Source organism: Triturus cristatus, chromosome 1_2, assembly GCF_964204655.1.
Source record: "Triturus cristatus chromosome 1_2, aTriCri1.1, whole genome shotgun sequence".
NCBI lineage: Eukaryota > Metazoa > Chordata > Amphibia > Caudata > Salamandridae > Triturus > Triturus cristatus.
The window spans coordinates 718,119,066-718,134,782 of record NC_140580.1 but is presented as its reverse complement, the minus strand read 5'-3'; the positions used below and the strand labels follow the sequence as shown (position 1 = coordinate 718,134,782).

Genomic DNA, 15,717 nt, shown 5'->3' with positions numbered 1-15,717 from the left:
AGAAGTCAGTCTCCGGGGACCTGCTTGTAACTGGTAATATTTCCTTGCCAGGATTACATCGGTAAGACGTCTTTTGTTATTTTAGAAGCACGGTCAGAACTATTGCGTACATCTCATGCGCAGAAGAAACATTGGCATAGTTGCTAAAGGAAAGACAATATCTCCGGAGTTATTTATTCGGGGAAAACCTCTCCACTAGCTTTCCAGCGCTTACGACGGACTGGTTAATTAAGCGCTACTAGACAGGTTAATTAAGCGCTTCTGGGACAGGTTAATTAAGCGCTTCTGAGGACATTGTTTATGTGATTGTGCAAAGACACTTGGTTATTTGATACCTCATATTTTATGTCTTTTAAGAGTTATTTATGTATAGAGCGCTGGAATTAGCAGAAGCGCTTTGGGTAGAGCTTTTTCTTTCTTTTCTCTTTTTTATGTCATTTGTACAGAATCCCTTAAGACGAATGATTCAGAAGAACCAAGGTATAAATCAACACAAGTTCATTTGATTAAGACTAACCACATTAACAGAAATGTTAGAAGGGGGTACATGTTACATATGTATATATTGAATTGTTTTTTTTGTATTTCTCTTGTGTTTTCTTAAAAGGCCATCCAACCTATATTGAAGTGCATTATAACCGCGAAGTGTATGCAAGGGGTTTTCTGGATTGGGGTAGGTAGCTAGTAGTACAAACCCATAGCAGTTTTCTCTAGAAGTCACATGACATTTCATTGTGTAATTGGTTGAACTATCTTTTAACAGATGTCTTTACGAATATGGTTTGAAAGATCCCAAGAATAAAGCAGAGCCCCGAAACACTTCAAGCAGAGAGACAGACAGCTTCACGACTTCCACCCACTTGGGAGATCGCGAGTCCAGTGTTTTCTTGTTCTCTCTTCCCAACTCTCCTTTCCCCCCCGGGACAAGTCAGGTTGGCCGGAGTTATCTATTCTTGCCGAACTGCTTGGTTCAGGGAGTAATTGGGAACGAGCAACATCAAGCAGGAGACAACCGGAACACTGGTGAGTGACTTCGCAACAGTGGAGGCAAAATTAAGCTGTTTCAATCCCCCAGCTGATGGCGAACCAAGCCATCACACTTAATATCTAGATCTCATCAGATAACCGATTAAAACCTCATGGTCTTAATTGCCTTTCTTCTAAGTTCTTCTAGTCGTTTCATATCGTCATAATAATTACTCTGTTTCCCCTCTACCCACATCTGTTCTCTTTCGTTTTACTCCCTTCTTTACCTTCACTTTGTTGTACACCTTAAAATACACCACTACAACTATTGCACATAGAGAAACTATTCCACTGCCCAATTTTCCAAACCAATTTCCCACTGCATTAAGTCCATTTCCAATTGCTTCCTATGCACACGTCGCTGTCAAACCACTCAAATATCTCTGTAAGTCAATATTCTTGATAAATGTCTGTAACTCCTTGGTGTTATCAGGAATATAAGTACAACACTGCTGAACTTTCAACGTTCGGCAGAATTCGCTCTTTTTTGCAAGAAGAATGTCTAACGTAAGTCTATTCTGCAAACCATGAATCTCATAGCAATTATTTCAGTATCTACAAGCAACAAAGCTCCTGCTGTACTAGTGGACAACTTATCAACTACAGTGGACAATTTCCTAATCTTAATGCCATTCAGTATCACTCCTAAATTAGGGATAATTGCATCCAAAATATCTCACACAATTTCTCCAGCATTTTCTTTTGTGTCTATTTTTCTGTTCCCACATCATTCTCTACATGATATATTTTTGGAACGACTACACCCAGATAACATGTGTCATACAATTTCTAGGGCAATTTGAAATTGACATTTTTCTCACAAATAAAGTAAACTCCAGAAATCACAGTATCGTCTCCATCTAAATATAATTCCCATCATGCCCTGGCTTCACACATATGATAATGAATACAAAAGTGAGTAGGGGGTCCTGGGAAAGTTTACAAGACCAGTGAGGATAAGCTCCCCAACCTTTTTATGAAAAAACACAAGAAATTCTCGGGTCTGAGTGCAAGACCATGCAAGAAAAAGAGGCAACAAAGATAAACTCTAGATGCTTCTGGGGAGTCCCTTAAATAGGACGAAATCCCATCACCCACTAAAGTGACATCCTTCATCATCTGGAATTCTCCTCTTGGTAGGGATGCCTAGCCCCGCCAAGGGCTACCCCCTCCTCACTGTGGAGCGGGAACTCAGGGATGTTTGTGTTCCTACTCTGTAAAGGATGTACTAAATCCAACAGATGAGAAGGCGCTTAACTAGTTGGGTGACAGGCGCAGTGCAAAGTTTTGCAAATGTCTTTTTTCAAAGTTTACCGTAATAGAGCGCATTTTCCTTGTTTGCCCCTTTTCATAGGTGAACCCGGTGCAAACAATAAAAATGCCTAATATGGCCTCTGGTGTGTAATCAGTGAGATATGGGAGACTAAAAGCTTTAGGATAATTGTGGCTTGCCTTTAGCGAGACATAGTACAGGTGATAACAAGAGAATGCAGCTTTATATTTATTCACGTTTGCCTATTGAAAAATGTTCACTGTGGAGTGATGCTTATTATTAATTCATTGTAAAACCCAATAAAAGAATATTTGAAACATGATTGTGCCAATACTCTCGGCAGGGTGCTGAGTTTAGTTAAGTTAGAACATAACTACTTCATGGATTTACCAGGGAGAACCTGTATGGTAAGTTGAGTTACAAATACCTGTAGTTGAATACTATGATCAATTGCCAAATTGCCAGAAGCCACTAGAAGTGTCATGACCTGCTCATTGAGGTGGCAACCACCCATTTCAAGAGGGGCACCACTCTATGTGGACCCTAATAACCCAATAAGGTATAGCGCTTGATTAGTGAGAACAATGCTAAAACCATGTAGTGCACATGTCAGGAGATTGCAACTCAAGTCTCCTTCACAAAAAATATTGCAAACCTCCAATATCTTTAAAATGAGGAGCAGTTTGTCATATGGACACTGCTCCAGGGACATTAGATTATGCACACACACACGCACATAAACAGATGATGGCCGTATTGGGTTGTTTGTGTGTATGGGAAGCTTGTAGTTATGTTGCTGGCATTGTTCCTAATTTATGTATTTGGAATGTTTGCATGGTTACTGCCCTTGATGCAATTCCTGTACATGTCCCATGTAGTTGTGTTATCATTTTGGCCTCCACTTGTGTTGTATGTTATGTGCAAGAGAAGCTTGCGTTGCTTCTGCACGTCTTTTTCCTGTTCTTTGAGACAGCGAAGCTTGCACTAATGCTGAGTCTTGTCGTTGAAATGTTAATTTACTGTGCTTTAGAAACACTATACTTTCGAAATATAACAGTAACAAAAAACTAAAATCTGAGAGAGACATAACAGTGTCATTGGAGACGGCAAGTGCTGCCCAGAGCTCCAAACTTCAAGCCCTTGCATGTAAAATCTCTAGCATCTGTGTCGCGAGGGCATCATAATTTCATGTAAAAGAATCAGACTTTTTTAAATCTCTTTTTCATTAGAAATTTGCGGCAGAAACGTGCCCGAGGCAAGCTGTCAGGAAGAGAGTGTCAAAGAGGGTGTGAAAATGGAGCTGGGGGCCCAACACCTGCTCTCTAAGGTGAAAAGCTGGGAAGGTTGCACACAATTTTGCACCCTAAGCGGGGTAGGGGCAAGAACAGAACCAAAATAGGCCAGATCTCAAAATATTAAACTATTACTAAGGAAGGATCAGTTGCAATACCGAGCTTTGCCAACATAACGGTGGACTATACAGGGACCGCAGTTATTGTATTGTAATTTTATTTATATTACTTGCTACCCCTGGCGAGCGTCGAAGCTCTTTTTCGGCAAGTAGCATGCTACTCTGGAACACATAAAGGATTAGTGGTAAATTAGTATAGTGACATATGAAAGTAATATGTGTGGTAAATATGTTAGTCAGTCATTTGGATTGAGAAGGATAGTGGAGGGATAGAAGAGGGAAAAAATGTTTGCATTTATCTAGTGTCTGCTACCCCTGATGAGGTGTTGAAGCGCTTTTTCGGCGAGTAGCACGCTACTCCGGAACACATAAAGGATTAGTGCTGAATTAGCATAGTGAAATATGAAAGTAATATGAGTGGTGGATATGTTAGTCAGTTATTTAGGTTGACAGATCTTGGAGGAGGGTGTTTTTTGCGCAACTTGCACAAAAGTGAACAGGGTTGTAGCTAGCAGACCACTGACAGATGAAGGCATTGAAGGGTTAGGCCGAGTTTGATCAGGAGGGAGAGAGGGGGGAAATTTGGTGAGATCAGGTGAAAGAGAGGCCAAACAAGTTGTTCTTTGTCAGGCAGAAGGCAGGCCACTCAGTGACCACAGAGGCCATAAAGCTTCCTCAAATCCTGGAAAATCTGTCAAGGGCTGTCAGTGGATGTGTTAAGAACATCAATGTCAGAGGGAGGCAACAAAGAGAATGTCTTCATACCAAAGAGGTCCAGGCCAATGGTATTATTGTTAATATTATTATTGCTTTTCTATAGCGATTACTACCCCTGACGAGCATGCTACTCCGGAATCCATAAAGAATTAGTATAGCGAAAATATTGAAGAAATTTGAGTGGTGTATATGTTAGTCAGTTATTTGGATTGGGAAGGACAGTGGGGGGATAGAAGAGGGAAAAAGGTTTGCATTTATATAGCGCTTGCTACCCCTGATGGGGGTTGAAGTGGTTTTTTTGGCGACTAGCACGCTACCCTGGAATCCGTACAATGTTAGTGGTAAATTAGCATAGGGAAATATAAAAGTAATTTGAGCGGTGGATATGTTAGTCAGTTATTTGGATTCAGAAGGATATCGAAAGGGTAGAAGAGGTAAAAAGGTTTTCATATGTTGTCCTCCCTTCCATTTCTTCTTGCCTCTTTCTCTATTTCCTTTTTCCTTCCTTCCATTTCCCCTTACCTCTTCTTCTAGTTCCTTTCTCCTTCATTCTATTTTGCCTTACCTCTTATTCTATATCCTTTTTCCTTCCTTCCTTCCATTTCCTCTTACCTCTTCTTCTATTTCCTTTTCCCTTCCTTTTCCCCTTACCTCCCCTTCTATTTCCTTTTTCCTTCCTTCCATTTCCCCTTACCTTTTCTTCTATTTCCTTTGCCTTCTGTGCATTCCATTTTGCCCCTTGTTTGGATTTCCTATTCTTAGAATGCTCTTATCTCACTTCCTTGTTATGTGTATGCTGGAGTTAGAATGTTAAATTTTGCATCCAATAGGACAGTTGCTGCACTGTACCTGCGGGATGGAAAAATCAATTTGTGTTCCTCCTTCACTGAATGGCGTCTCTTTACAGAAATTGACGACAATATTTGGAAGACATGATCCTACGGCGGAGTGATTGTATAGAGAGCAGTGACTGTAGCAGGCATATGAGTGAAACCACCAGTTAATCAATCCACATAGGATGCCATTCTCCACCTCCACTTGTAGAGGGAATTCATCTGTCTTCAGAACAACTGCTTGAATGCGCCCCCGTCTTGCGTTTGAGTCTGACTCCTTTTTTGAAGTGATTGAGGTACACCGCCTCTCTATCTTTGAACACCTGCCAGTCCTCAGTCTGTGAGCTGTGGGACAGCATTGCGTCTGATTTGTGAGGACTGCTGATGTGTCTCTTCCAGTGTGTGCAGCAAGGACGAGGAAAAAGCCATTGAACCAGTGTGCCCTATCTGCACTGGTGACCGAGAGCAGGAACCATAGTCTTCTTGAATAGGACTTAAACTTTGTACGGAAGTCTTCGTAGAAGCGAGGCTGCGTTGGTCCTTAGCTTCAGTCCTACTCGGTATCTGAGTAACCAGCCTGCTCCTGCAGGAACCATCAATGGCGGTTGACATTGCACATACCAATGTCTTGAGTATTGCTGTTAATGACCAATTTTAGGTACACGTGCATAATTACCTACTAAGTATTAAAATCACTACATGTTACTTCATTTATATGCACATATTAGAATAATTGTGATTGTAGATTATGTCAATTGTGATTGCACACTCGATGGCATTTGTGCACGTTGCAGCATCAGTGATATGCACACAAATTATTAAAAAATATATTATGTTATGTTATGTTAATTTAATTTATAATGTACACAAATAACCCTAGGAGGAGTATCTCTGCGCAGCACAACAAAATCAGTGGAGGAGTAGACCGATTAGGCCTAAAATAACGCAGTTTTGAGAAGGTTCCTAAAATTGAAATGATCTGCGCATTGGTGTATATGAAATGGGAGCTTACTCCAAAAAGGGGAGCCAAGGAAGAGAAGGATCTGCCTCCCGAGCGAGATTTCATGATACGCGGAACTGCCAACAGTGCTTTATCAATAGATCTCAAAACTCAAAAAGGCCGATAGTAAACAAGCTTTGCAGAAAGGTAGCTAGGTGCATAGCCCTGCAAAAACTTGTGAGTCAAGCTGAAAACCTTGAAGATGATTCTCTTGCGGATGGGTAGCAAGTGAAGCGTGCGCAGAAGAGGGTCAGATGCTGTTGTGGCAGGAAGATCATGAATGAGACATGCTGCCGTATATTGAACAACTTGCAGTTTGCTTAAAGCAGTCTCATTGATAGAAGCCAATAGAGCATTAAATTGGTCCAAGCGACTGATGACAAAAGCCTGGACAAGTGTTTTCCTCACTTAGGGGCCGATTCCGATCCGGGTCAGAAGGGCACCGAACGCGATCCGGCCGGAAAAACTACGAGCCGTACACGTGTTTTCCGGCCGACTCGTACAGCTGTACGAGCGAGCAAGTAGCTACATGAAATTCACCGACCGAGTCGTTTCCGGGTCCGAACCGCTCGGTACGTCTCGGTCGTAAGCTAACCATGGCGTGCAATGGATGCGATTCACGACCGAGCCAGTACGATACACGCGTCGGACAGCCTGTGCGAGCTGGAGTGTCCAGCTCGCAAATTGTCCGGGTGGTTGCCTTTGGGGGTCCGCATTGGACCCCCTGTCACCTGCAGCCCTACGACTCGGACACAGGTGAGACCCATGGGTCTCCCCAACACAGGCATGTACGGTGTGGATGGCACCGACGTGTACCCACTGTAGGGGGCGCCCTTGTCCGCGACGTACCCATTCAGTCAATGGGAGCCCATGTACGCGTCGAACGACCGGCTCCCATTGACTTCTATGGGAGTCCGACCGAACCGAGTCCGGCAGCATACGGCCTCATCGTACTCTCTCGGTCGGACTGCAGGACTCCGGCTCGGTCGGAAAACACTCCGGATCCGGCTCGGTCAGAGTGCTTTCCGACCCGGATCGGAATCAGCCCGATAATGTGGAAGAAGGGGGAAGACTCCCCGCAGCAGCCGTAATACATGCAAGCAAGTGCCCGTAGTGGCTGCAACCTGTTCTTGCATGGTGAGTGCTTGGTCAATGCAGACACCTACATTTCTTAAAATCACTTTGGAGTAGGGGCTAGACAAAGTTCAGAAGGCCACCATTTGGGCATTCAAAGCTGCTGGGCCTTGCTAAACAGCATGATTTTGGTTTTGTTGGCTGATACAAAATTCAGGAAGCCAAAGGAAGTTCAGCAGTTTATTTTTCACTCTCTGCCACAGAAGCTCACAGAATACTCAACGATCTAACATTCTATGTCAAGCTCACAGAAGAGGGAGAAACCACGAGAGGAGGGTGCGGAGTATGGAATGAGGAATAAACAGGTGTTTAACCTCGTATAACTCTTCGGTGAAAAGTTAACATGCAATATTAACAATAAGGAGAATATAACACATCTACCGTCCCTCAGAACCTGAAAACAAGGATACCGTGTGCCTGGGAAGCTGGAAGGGGGGAAAGACAACTAGATCTTTGGTTATCAGAGCATCTGGGTGTAGAGTTACAGTGTGAAAAGGAAAAGGAGGGAGCCCCTTGGGCTCCTGAATCCGTAACCGGAGGGGCCTTGGTTAATCTATCCATGCTCCATGTTTGGCAATTGTCCATAATGGCTATATTTCGTTTTACTGCCACAATCTGCATGGGTTTGGAAAATTTGGAGTCACTATCCGCTAATCTAGGGTTCCTGACGCAAACCCAGTCACCAACCATCTATTGAGGAATTTTAGTGCCATGTTTGCTATCATAATATGACTTGTATTTAGCTTGATGTGCAGTGACCTTTGAACTGGTGTCCTTGGTGTTGACATGTACTCCAACACCCCTTCCCAACCAAAATTATGTGCAAGGTTTCCTTCCCTTAAGGGCAGAGAAAGGTGAAACACCTGTGACTTGGTTAGGCGTGGTATGGTAAGACCACAGCATTTCATGAATGGCTTGTTCAACTGGAATCATGTTGGAGCATGCTAACTGAATAAATCCCTTAATCATTCTATTCATTCTCTCTAATAGTCCATTAGCTCTAGGACAATAAAGAGAAGTTTTAAGATGAGTAATGTCCAACCACTGGATTCAAGTTAGCCTGGCTGATGAAGGGTGATGCCCTGAAACCGGTCCCAGGATGCTTGTTTCTGGTCCAGGAAGGACCTGGCTTGGCAGTTCGGGCTGGACTGTTTCCACAAGGAACAGGGTCAAGACTGATTTGCATATGGCTGGGTCCAACCTGGGGTGGTGTGTGGGCAAAAGAATGATGGATTTAACCCAGATCGTTGTGACGGGGTGAATGTTTGCATTGTCCAGCCTTCCATCCATCAATTGTTCCTTTTGCATATGTCGCTCTAAGTAGGAAGGGTATGCCCAGACATGGGTCCCGTGCTCACTACACCACTGGATTCAAGCTAGCCTGGCTGATGAAGGGTGATGCCCCGAAACAGGTCCCAGGATGTTTGTTTCCGGTCCAGGGAAGACCTAGTTTGGCAGTTCGGGCTGGACTGTTCCCACAAGGAACAGGGTCAAGACTGAATTGCATATGGCTGAGTCAAAACTGGGGTGGTGTGGTGAGCAAAAGAATGATGGATTTAACCCAGATCCTTGTGACTGGGGATGAACATTACATTGTCCAGCATTCCGTCCATCAATTGTTCCTTTTGCATATGTCGCCCTAAGTGGGAAGGGTATGCCCAGATGTTGGTCCCGTGCTCACTACACCACTGGATTCAAGGTAGCCTGGCTGATGAAGGGTGATGCCTGAAACCGGTCCCAGGGTGCTTGTTTCCGGTCCAGGAAGGACCTGGCTTGGCAGTTCGGGCTGGACTGTTCCCACAAGGAACAGGGTCAAGACTGATTTGCATATGGCTGGGTCCAAACTGGGGTGGTGTGGTGAGCAAAAGAATGATGGATGTAGCCCAGATCCTTGTGACTACGGGTGAATGTTTGCATTGTCCATCATTCCATCCATCAATTGTTCCTTTTGCAGAAATATGCAATAACACAAGAAGTATGGGGATGCTGTTGCCAAGAGAACATCCAATATGATCGGTCACTGCAACCAAAGTGGTCTTGGTGCTGTGCGAGGGACTAAAACCTGATTGGGATGAGTTCAGCATCATATTTGTTTCAAGGTATTCCATAGGTTGGATATTGATTTGACTCTCCAACAGTTTGCTCAAAACAGAAGAAGAGAAATGGGACTATAATTGGTAAGATACGAAGGAGGTAAATTAGACTTTTTTTCAATGGGGTAACGAGTGCTGTTTTCCAAGCCGAAGGAAATCTGCAGAGGAGAAAGATAGATTAAATAATTAGCACATAGCTGAGGAAAGCAGAAAGGTCAGAGAGGCGATCATGTAAAATGGACAAATGTCCAAGGTAGATCCTGATTTAGCTATTGCTGATGCTTTCTGGATATACTCCGGTAACAATGGCTTGAATTAATTTAAAAAGGACTTTTGGTAATGAACGGAGAACAAAGCTTGAGCTCCTCATTGTCTTGCTCAATTATGTTAGGGAAAGTCTGAAAAATGTAATTGATTTTACCTTCGAAATGATTCTCAAGGGAATCACAGAGAGATTGTGATGGCACAATCGAAGAACAAGCTCGTGGGTTAAGGAAGGAATTAAGAACTTTAAAAAGCATCTTGGAAGAGTTGACCCCATGATTAATTTGTAAGAAATATGTGTCTTTTGGGCCTTATTTATATTTCGATGATGCCTAATTGAGAATTGTTTATATGCCTCCTTATCAGCAAGAGTATTGAGGCGACACCAACGCCTCTCAAGCTTTTTACACAAAGTTTTTTCACTTTGAAGTTCCGAAGAGAACCAGGGAGCACGTGCACCATGGTTAGACTTGAAGCAAGATTTTATAGGGGTGATCTTGTTGAATGCAACGTTGACAGCTGAGTGATAATCAGGTAGAACTTTACCTTTATCAGAGTCTGTGAGTATAAAATCAAATACCGAGGAGAAAGCATACGGATTAATTTTACGCCAGAGGCTTTTGTTTCTGTTTAGGCCCCTTAAGTTTTGGGATCTGAAAACGTATTAAGGAGTGATCTGTCCAGGTAAGGGGTAGAGGGCCCACACACAACAAAGTAGGAGAGTTTGTGAAAATCAAGTGTAGGGTATGGCCAGCCAAATGAGTAGGACCAGTCACTTTCTGTTGGAGGCCCAATGAGTTTAGGTCAGTGGTAAGCTGGGCTACCTCATGGTTAGAGGGTTAGAGAAGTCTTCTCCATGAAAGTTGAAATCACCCAATAGAAGAAAATATTAGGACACAAGAACATGAAGGGCAATGAATTATGTAAGACACTGACTAAAATCTTTTTTTGAACCTGGAGGGTTGTACACAAGAGGGTACTTTCGGTGGAATTATACACTGAACCATTGGATAGAAATACCATATTACATCATACGAGTAATCACCCCAAATGTCAAAAGGACAGTATCCCCTTTAGCCAATTTTTACGTATCCGACGTAATTGTAGCAATATGAAGGATTTTGAAGTTCATTGCGAAGTTCAACAGAGTAAACTTCTAGCAAGAGGATATCCAAAAGGATTATTAAAGAACTCATATAAGAAGGCAAAATACTACAATCGGGACAGCCTTTTTAAGGTCAGAAAAATACTAGGAAAGAAGAAAAAGGAATTCTCATGGTAACAAACTTCAATAGTATTAGTAACAAATTAAAGAACCTGATCAACAAAAATTGGTTCCTTTTAAATAGTTCAGGGTCTTTACCCCTTAAGAAACCGATTTTTGCTTACAGAAGAAATAAAACTATTCGGAATCATCTAGTAAAAAATTACAAAGATCAAACAATTAAATGTCAGAGCAGTATTATAGATGGATCAAAACTGACTGGAACTTTCCCCTGCAGTACATGTATAAACTGTAAATCTATAATCAAACAGCAGAAAGTTGAACTTAATGGAATACAACATTGGATGAATGAAATGGTCAATTGCAGAACGAAAAATGTCGTATACATCATTATATGTCCCTGCCAAAAAGGTTACATAGGGGAGACTGGTCGCAAAATGCGAGTCAGATTAAATGAACATAGATCAGCAATAAAAAATAGGAAAACCAGAGCCCCATTAGTTGAGCACTGGATTGAAAAAAGTCACACAGAAGCAGATTTAAAATGGTTCATCCTCGAAAGGATAAAATGTTCCACAAGAGGAGGGAACATTGATAGGAGAAGGAAAGAAAGGGAACAATTCTTCATGTCAAAATTTCAAACATATAGTTATGGTTTACATACTAGAGAGGAATGAAAACGCTTGATAGGATGATTTTCCATTGGGAATTTACTGCTTGACATTTAATAATCGAGTGCAAGATAGAAAATGTATTTTTGTAATATTGTGTGAAAAGAGTAATAAAATCAGGTTTGATAGACATAGAACTAGAATAAATTGAATTGAAGATGATTAGCCGGTTTTACAATTTCGCAACGCTAAAATAGGGGTTAAGAAGAGAAAAAAAACACTTAAAGAAAAAAAAACACTTGATGATGGCCGCCAAGTTCAGAGTTAGTATTATTTTCATTATTGAGAAATTAGAATATTATCTATAGAGTTGTATTCCTATAAATAACAAAGAGACAGAAAAGAAGAATAATGGGATGTCAATACTCTTCCTAAAGTTTTTTAATTACGAGATGGCGATTATTTTAATGAGAACTGTTCCGTGTAACTTCGAAGGAAAAGTCTACTTTTCAAAATGGCCACCATTTCAGCAATCACGTAACGTGATGACGGGGTTTAGTACAAAAAGGCGGATGCAGTAAAGGAAAATTAGCGATTTGATCCAGAACCCCGATAGGAGGCTGTAAGATATTCTAACAAGGTAAGCGACTGCGGTGTGGAAGTAATAGCACGAACTGTACGGGGGTGGAGTTGGAGATTAGAAAAGGATGCCTGTCCCAATCGTAGAGCTTTATACAAACAAGTGGGGAATTCAGGGTGTGACACCTCTTAAAGTAGTGCCCTCCATTGCGAGACATATGAGTTGAGATGTCAAACGATTGGGTTTTTTACGTACGACTCAAGCTGGTATGGAGAATGTAGGTAGATAGGTATGTCCGGCCTGATTTCATAATCAAAGGAAATAGGTACCCCGGGTCGAACACCTCCCCAAGTAGGACCAAAACAAAAACATTTTTAGGGGAATTACGAGTTTAAATTACACGATTATCAGGACAAGGATTACGAGTTTAAGTCACAAGATTATCAGAAAGGAGAGTTGGTGTATGTCTACAATCCGCAAGAGCTCGATATTTCGAGAGAGCGGTTTTCTGTTTCGATCGCGATTCAGGGAATTTTGATAGGCAGCAAAATACGGGTTAGCATTAGAAAGTAAGGAATGTATAGCCGATTAAGAAAGATGGAAATGGGAAACATTTGTGTTGCACTTGAGTTTTAAATGTAAACGAATACACATGACAGAGGTGACAAGGAGGTAATTGAGATGCTAAAATAATGAAATAAGGTAACATTTATTAATAATAATACAACCAGGAGAAATTCCAGAAGTCTTTTAAAATGGATAACTATAAAATGAATGTATAACACAAGACCAAATTTTGTGTGTTTTTGTAGGAACCACTCTAATTGAGAAAGACTGGTCGAACTGATCTGTCATTTTAAGGAAGATAACAATGAGCACCTTATTTTAACTGAGAATTACAATTGTAAAAGAATAAGAAGTCCAAGAAGTAAAACAAAGGACTCAAGGTTAAGTTTTTAATAACAGATAGAGGAGCCCAGTGTAATTTTGACTAGTGAGGATAACTTGACAATTCAATATAATAATTCAGATAATGTCATTTAATAGGTATAGAACTTTGGAAGAAAGTACACAAGTGAGTCATCAAAGTTCATTGATTCAGTCTCATTTTAAGTAAGTAATGAAAAACAGGGGCATTTATAATGGTTTTGTTGACAACAATAAGGATCTCAAGTCTAACAGGCCTGTGATTTGCAGGGTTCTCTTTGAGTAATTACAGACAAGGCGGAACAGAAGAAACAATCTGCAAAACGTCATGTGCAGATAACTTGGGTGAGACATCTGCCTGGGGAGTATAATAAAAGAAATTAATGAGTCATAATGTATCCAGATGGATTATATATCAATATCCCTTAGAGTGGGGGCATAATATCATATACAATCTGTAATTTAAACTTCTACAGGTTCTGGAGACGTAGATATAAAGATTTGTAAGATGGCTTGTATAAGGATTTAAAACAACTTTATGCGCATATACTTTAGAGATGGTTTTATTGAATCTAGGATGCACTGAACCAAGACAAGAATATGCTAAGTTCACACCAGGAGCATAATGATTTTAATTGTGCCTTATTGTTTTGCAGATATATGATTTTATGACAAATGATGAAAAATGTTTGAATATGATAACAGTCCTGAAGGAGGTGTTAAGAAAATAAAGATACACCGAAACGCATTGACATATAACTGGATTTTGTAAAATATTAATAATATTGTGGAATATGTATATTATATGTTTGGAAAATGATGTAAAAAGGAAATAGGTTGATAAGAATTTAGAATCTTGGATCAACTGTTTTCTTGGATACTTAAGTGGCAGTATTTGCACTTATGATATACCTGTAATGCCAATATCATGATTATTAACAAATGTTCATCATTATACAAATGATTTGTAATGTATTTTTAGCCTTTGTAATGTTTTAATATTACTGCAATTAAAAGCAGGTGTTTTTTTGCAATTTATGTAATAAAGTATACTGTTTTCAATAACCTGGTGTTGATGCTCAATGTTGTACTGTAGATCCTTATGGTTCAGTGAAAACTAGTGATAAGATAAGAACGTGGTCACAAAAGGGAAATCTTCTTTTGTTCAGGGTTGTACACAAGAGCACCCCTCCAATAGTCATTAGGAGAAAATTCCACTCTAAATATACAGATCATTACCCAATCTGCTTGCAAAGTAGCAATAAACAAAACTTTAATGGTGACTATAAAAATAATAGCTATACTTCAACCTGATCTGTTCTCTCTGTCTAATCTCAGCATCTGATAATTATCAGGAAGAGCAAGTGAAATGGCTGGAAAAGTAGAAGAATTCATCAAAGTTTCAGCAAAAACAAAATTTCAGTTGAGAGTGATGATAATAGATTCCAAATTTCAATTGTGTGTTTAGGAAGGATTCTGATGTTACAGAGAAAGCCAGAGATACAACAGGAAGTAGAAGGGGGTGATAAAGATAAGTAAAGACAATGTGAGAGTTGTTACTGGATAGATCTATACAGTTACTGGTGGCTGCCGCAGGTGCTGCTTTCCCAGACTCTAAACCCACATAGGAACATTGACTTGTTTTGTACTTTTGTATCTGTGATATGCAGACAAGTTGTCTGAAAGAACATTTAACAGCTTTTTTTGAAACACGTAGAACCAAGAAGACTACTACTAGTAATGTATATCATTAGGTGAACTTATAGATTTATTTTGTTGTTACAAAATTAGTATCCAACATACAATCTGAACCACCCCCTACGTTTATGCAAAATAGGGAGCCCCACAACTGTATTGGAAACAGTGGCACTACATTGTTTAGTCTTGGATGGTTAAGAGATATTCTGTACATTAGCAAAGACTATCAGAAGAACAGGGTGTCATCAATTAAATTGATATGGCCGTCTGAGATTTAAGAATCATTGTAAACTCTGTGCCAGCAGTGTATTGGAGAGATACTTATAATGTACCAGAGCACAGATAAAAGGGAACTCATTTGATAATTTTCTGACAGGACTAAAGTCATTATCCGGGTCATGTAAGTTTGGAAATAATGCAAATGAAATGATAAGAGACTAGATCATTATTAACATAAGAAGTAGGAAAGTACAAGAATGGCACTGGATTATTGGCAACCCTACCCTACAAGTAGCTATCACCACAGCTAAGGCAACTGAACAGTCTGAGTCATGGATCAAGGTAGTAAATGAAGAGAGGGTCGAAAAAAGAGTTCTGGATTCTTAAGCATAATCAGATATAATGATATGGTATAGAGTCAAAGTGAAAGCTCTTGCATGTTACAAGTGTTTAAGTTACAGCCACCTAGCATCTCCTAAATTGTTCCGCTACTGGAAAAGAATGCAAGGAGTGTGGGAAAACTGGGCATTTTAAAAGTGTGTGTAAGGAAATAATACAAAAAAACAATAAGAGATTAAGGAATAACATAATTAGTGAATCAGAAGGTAGTGATAGTCAGACTATGTAGAGTAATGGGTACTTTGGATTGTACAAGGAGGGTGGTTATGTCCTAGTTGTAAAAGACAGTACAGAGGAGGATGGTCAT

The 15,717-nt window shown here is 40.5% G+C and overlaps 1 long non-coding RNA gene across 2 annotated transcripts; it reads left to right on the top strand.

Annotated features, from left to right (window-relative positions):
* Positions 1-4: 4 nt before the first annotated feature.
* On the top strand, positions 5-14,093 carry LOC146867893 (uncharacterized). 2 transcript variants are annotated; one of them, XR_014962383.1, is made up of 6 exons: positions 5-480; positions 608-673; positions 764-1,023; positions 3,529-3,626; positions 5,258-13,280; positions 13,365-14,093. It is a non-coding gene; the product is annotated as an uncharacterized LOC146867893 (long non-coding RNA). The 2 variants fall into 2 exon arrangements; XR_014962384.1 differs by lacking the exon at positions 3,529-3,626 and having other exon boundaries at positions 13,215-14,093.
* The last annotated feature ends 1,624 nt before the right edge of the window (positions 14,094-15,717 follow it).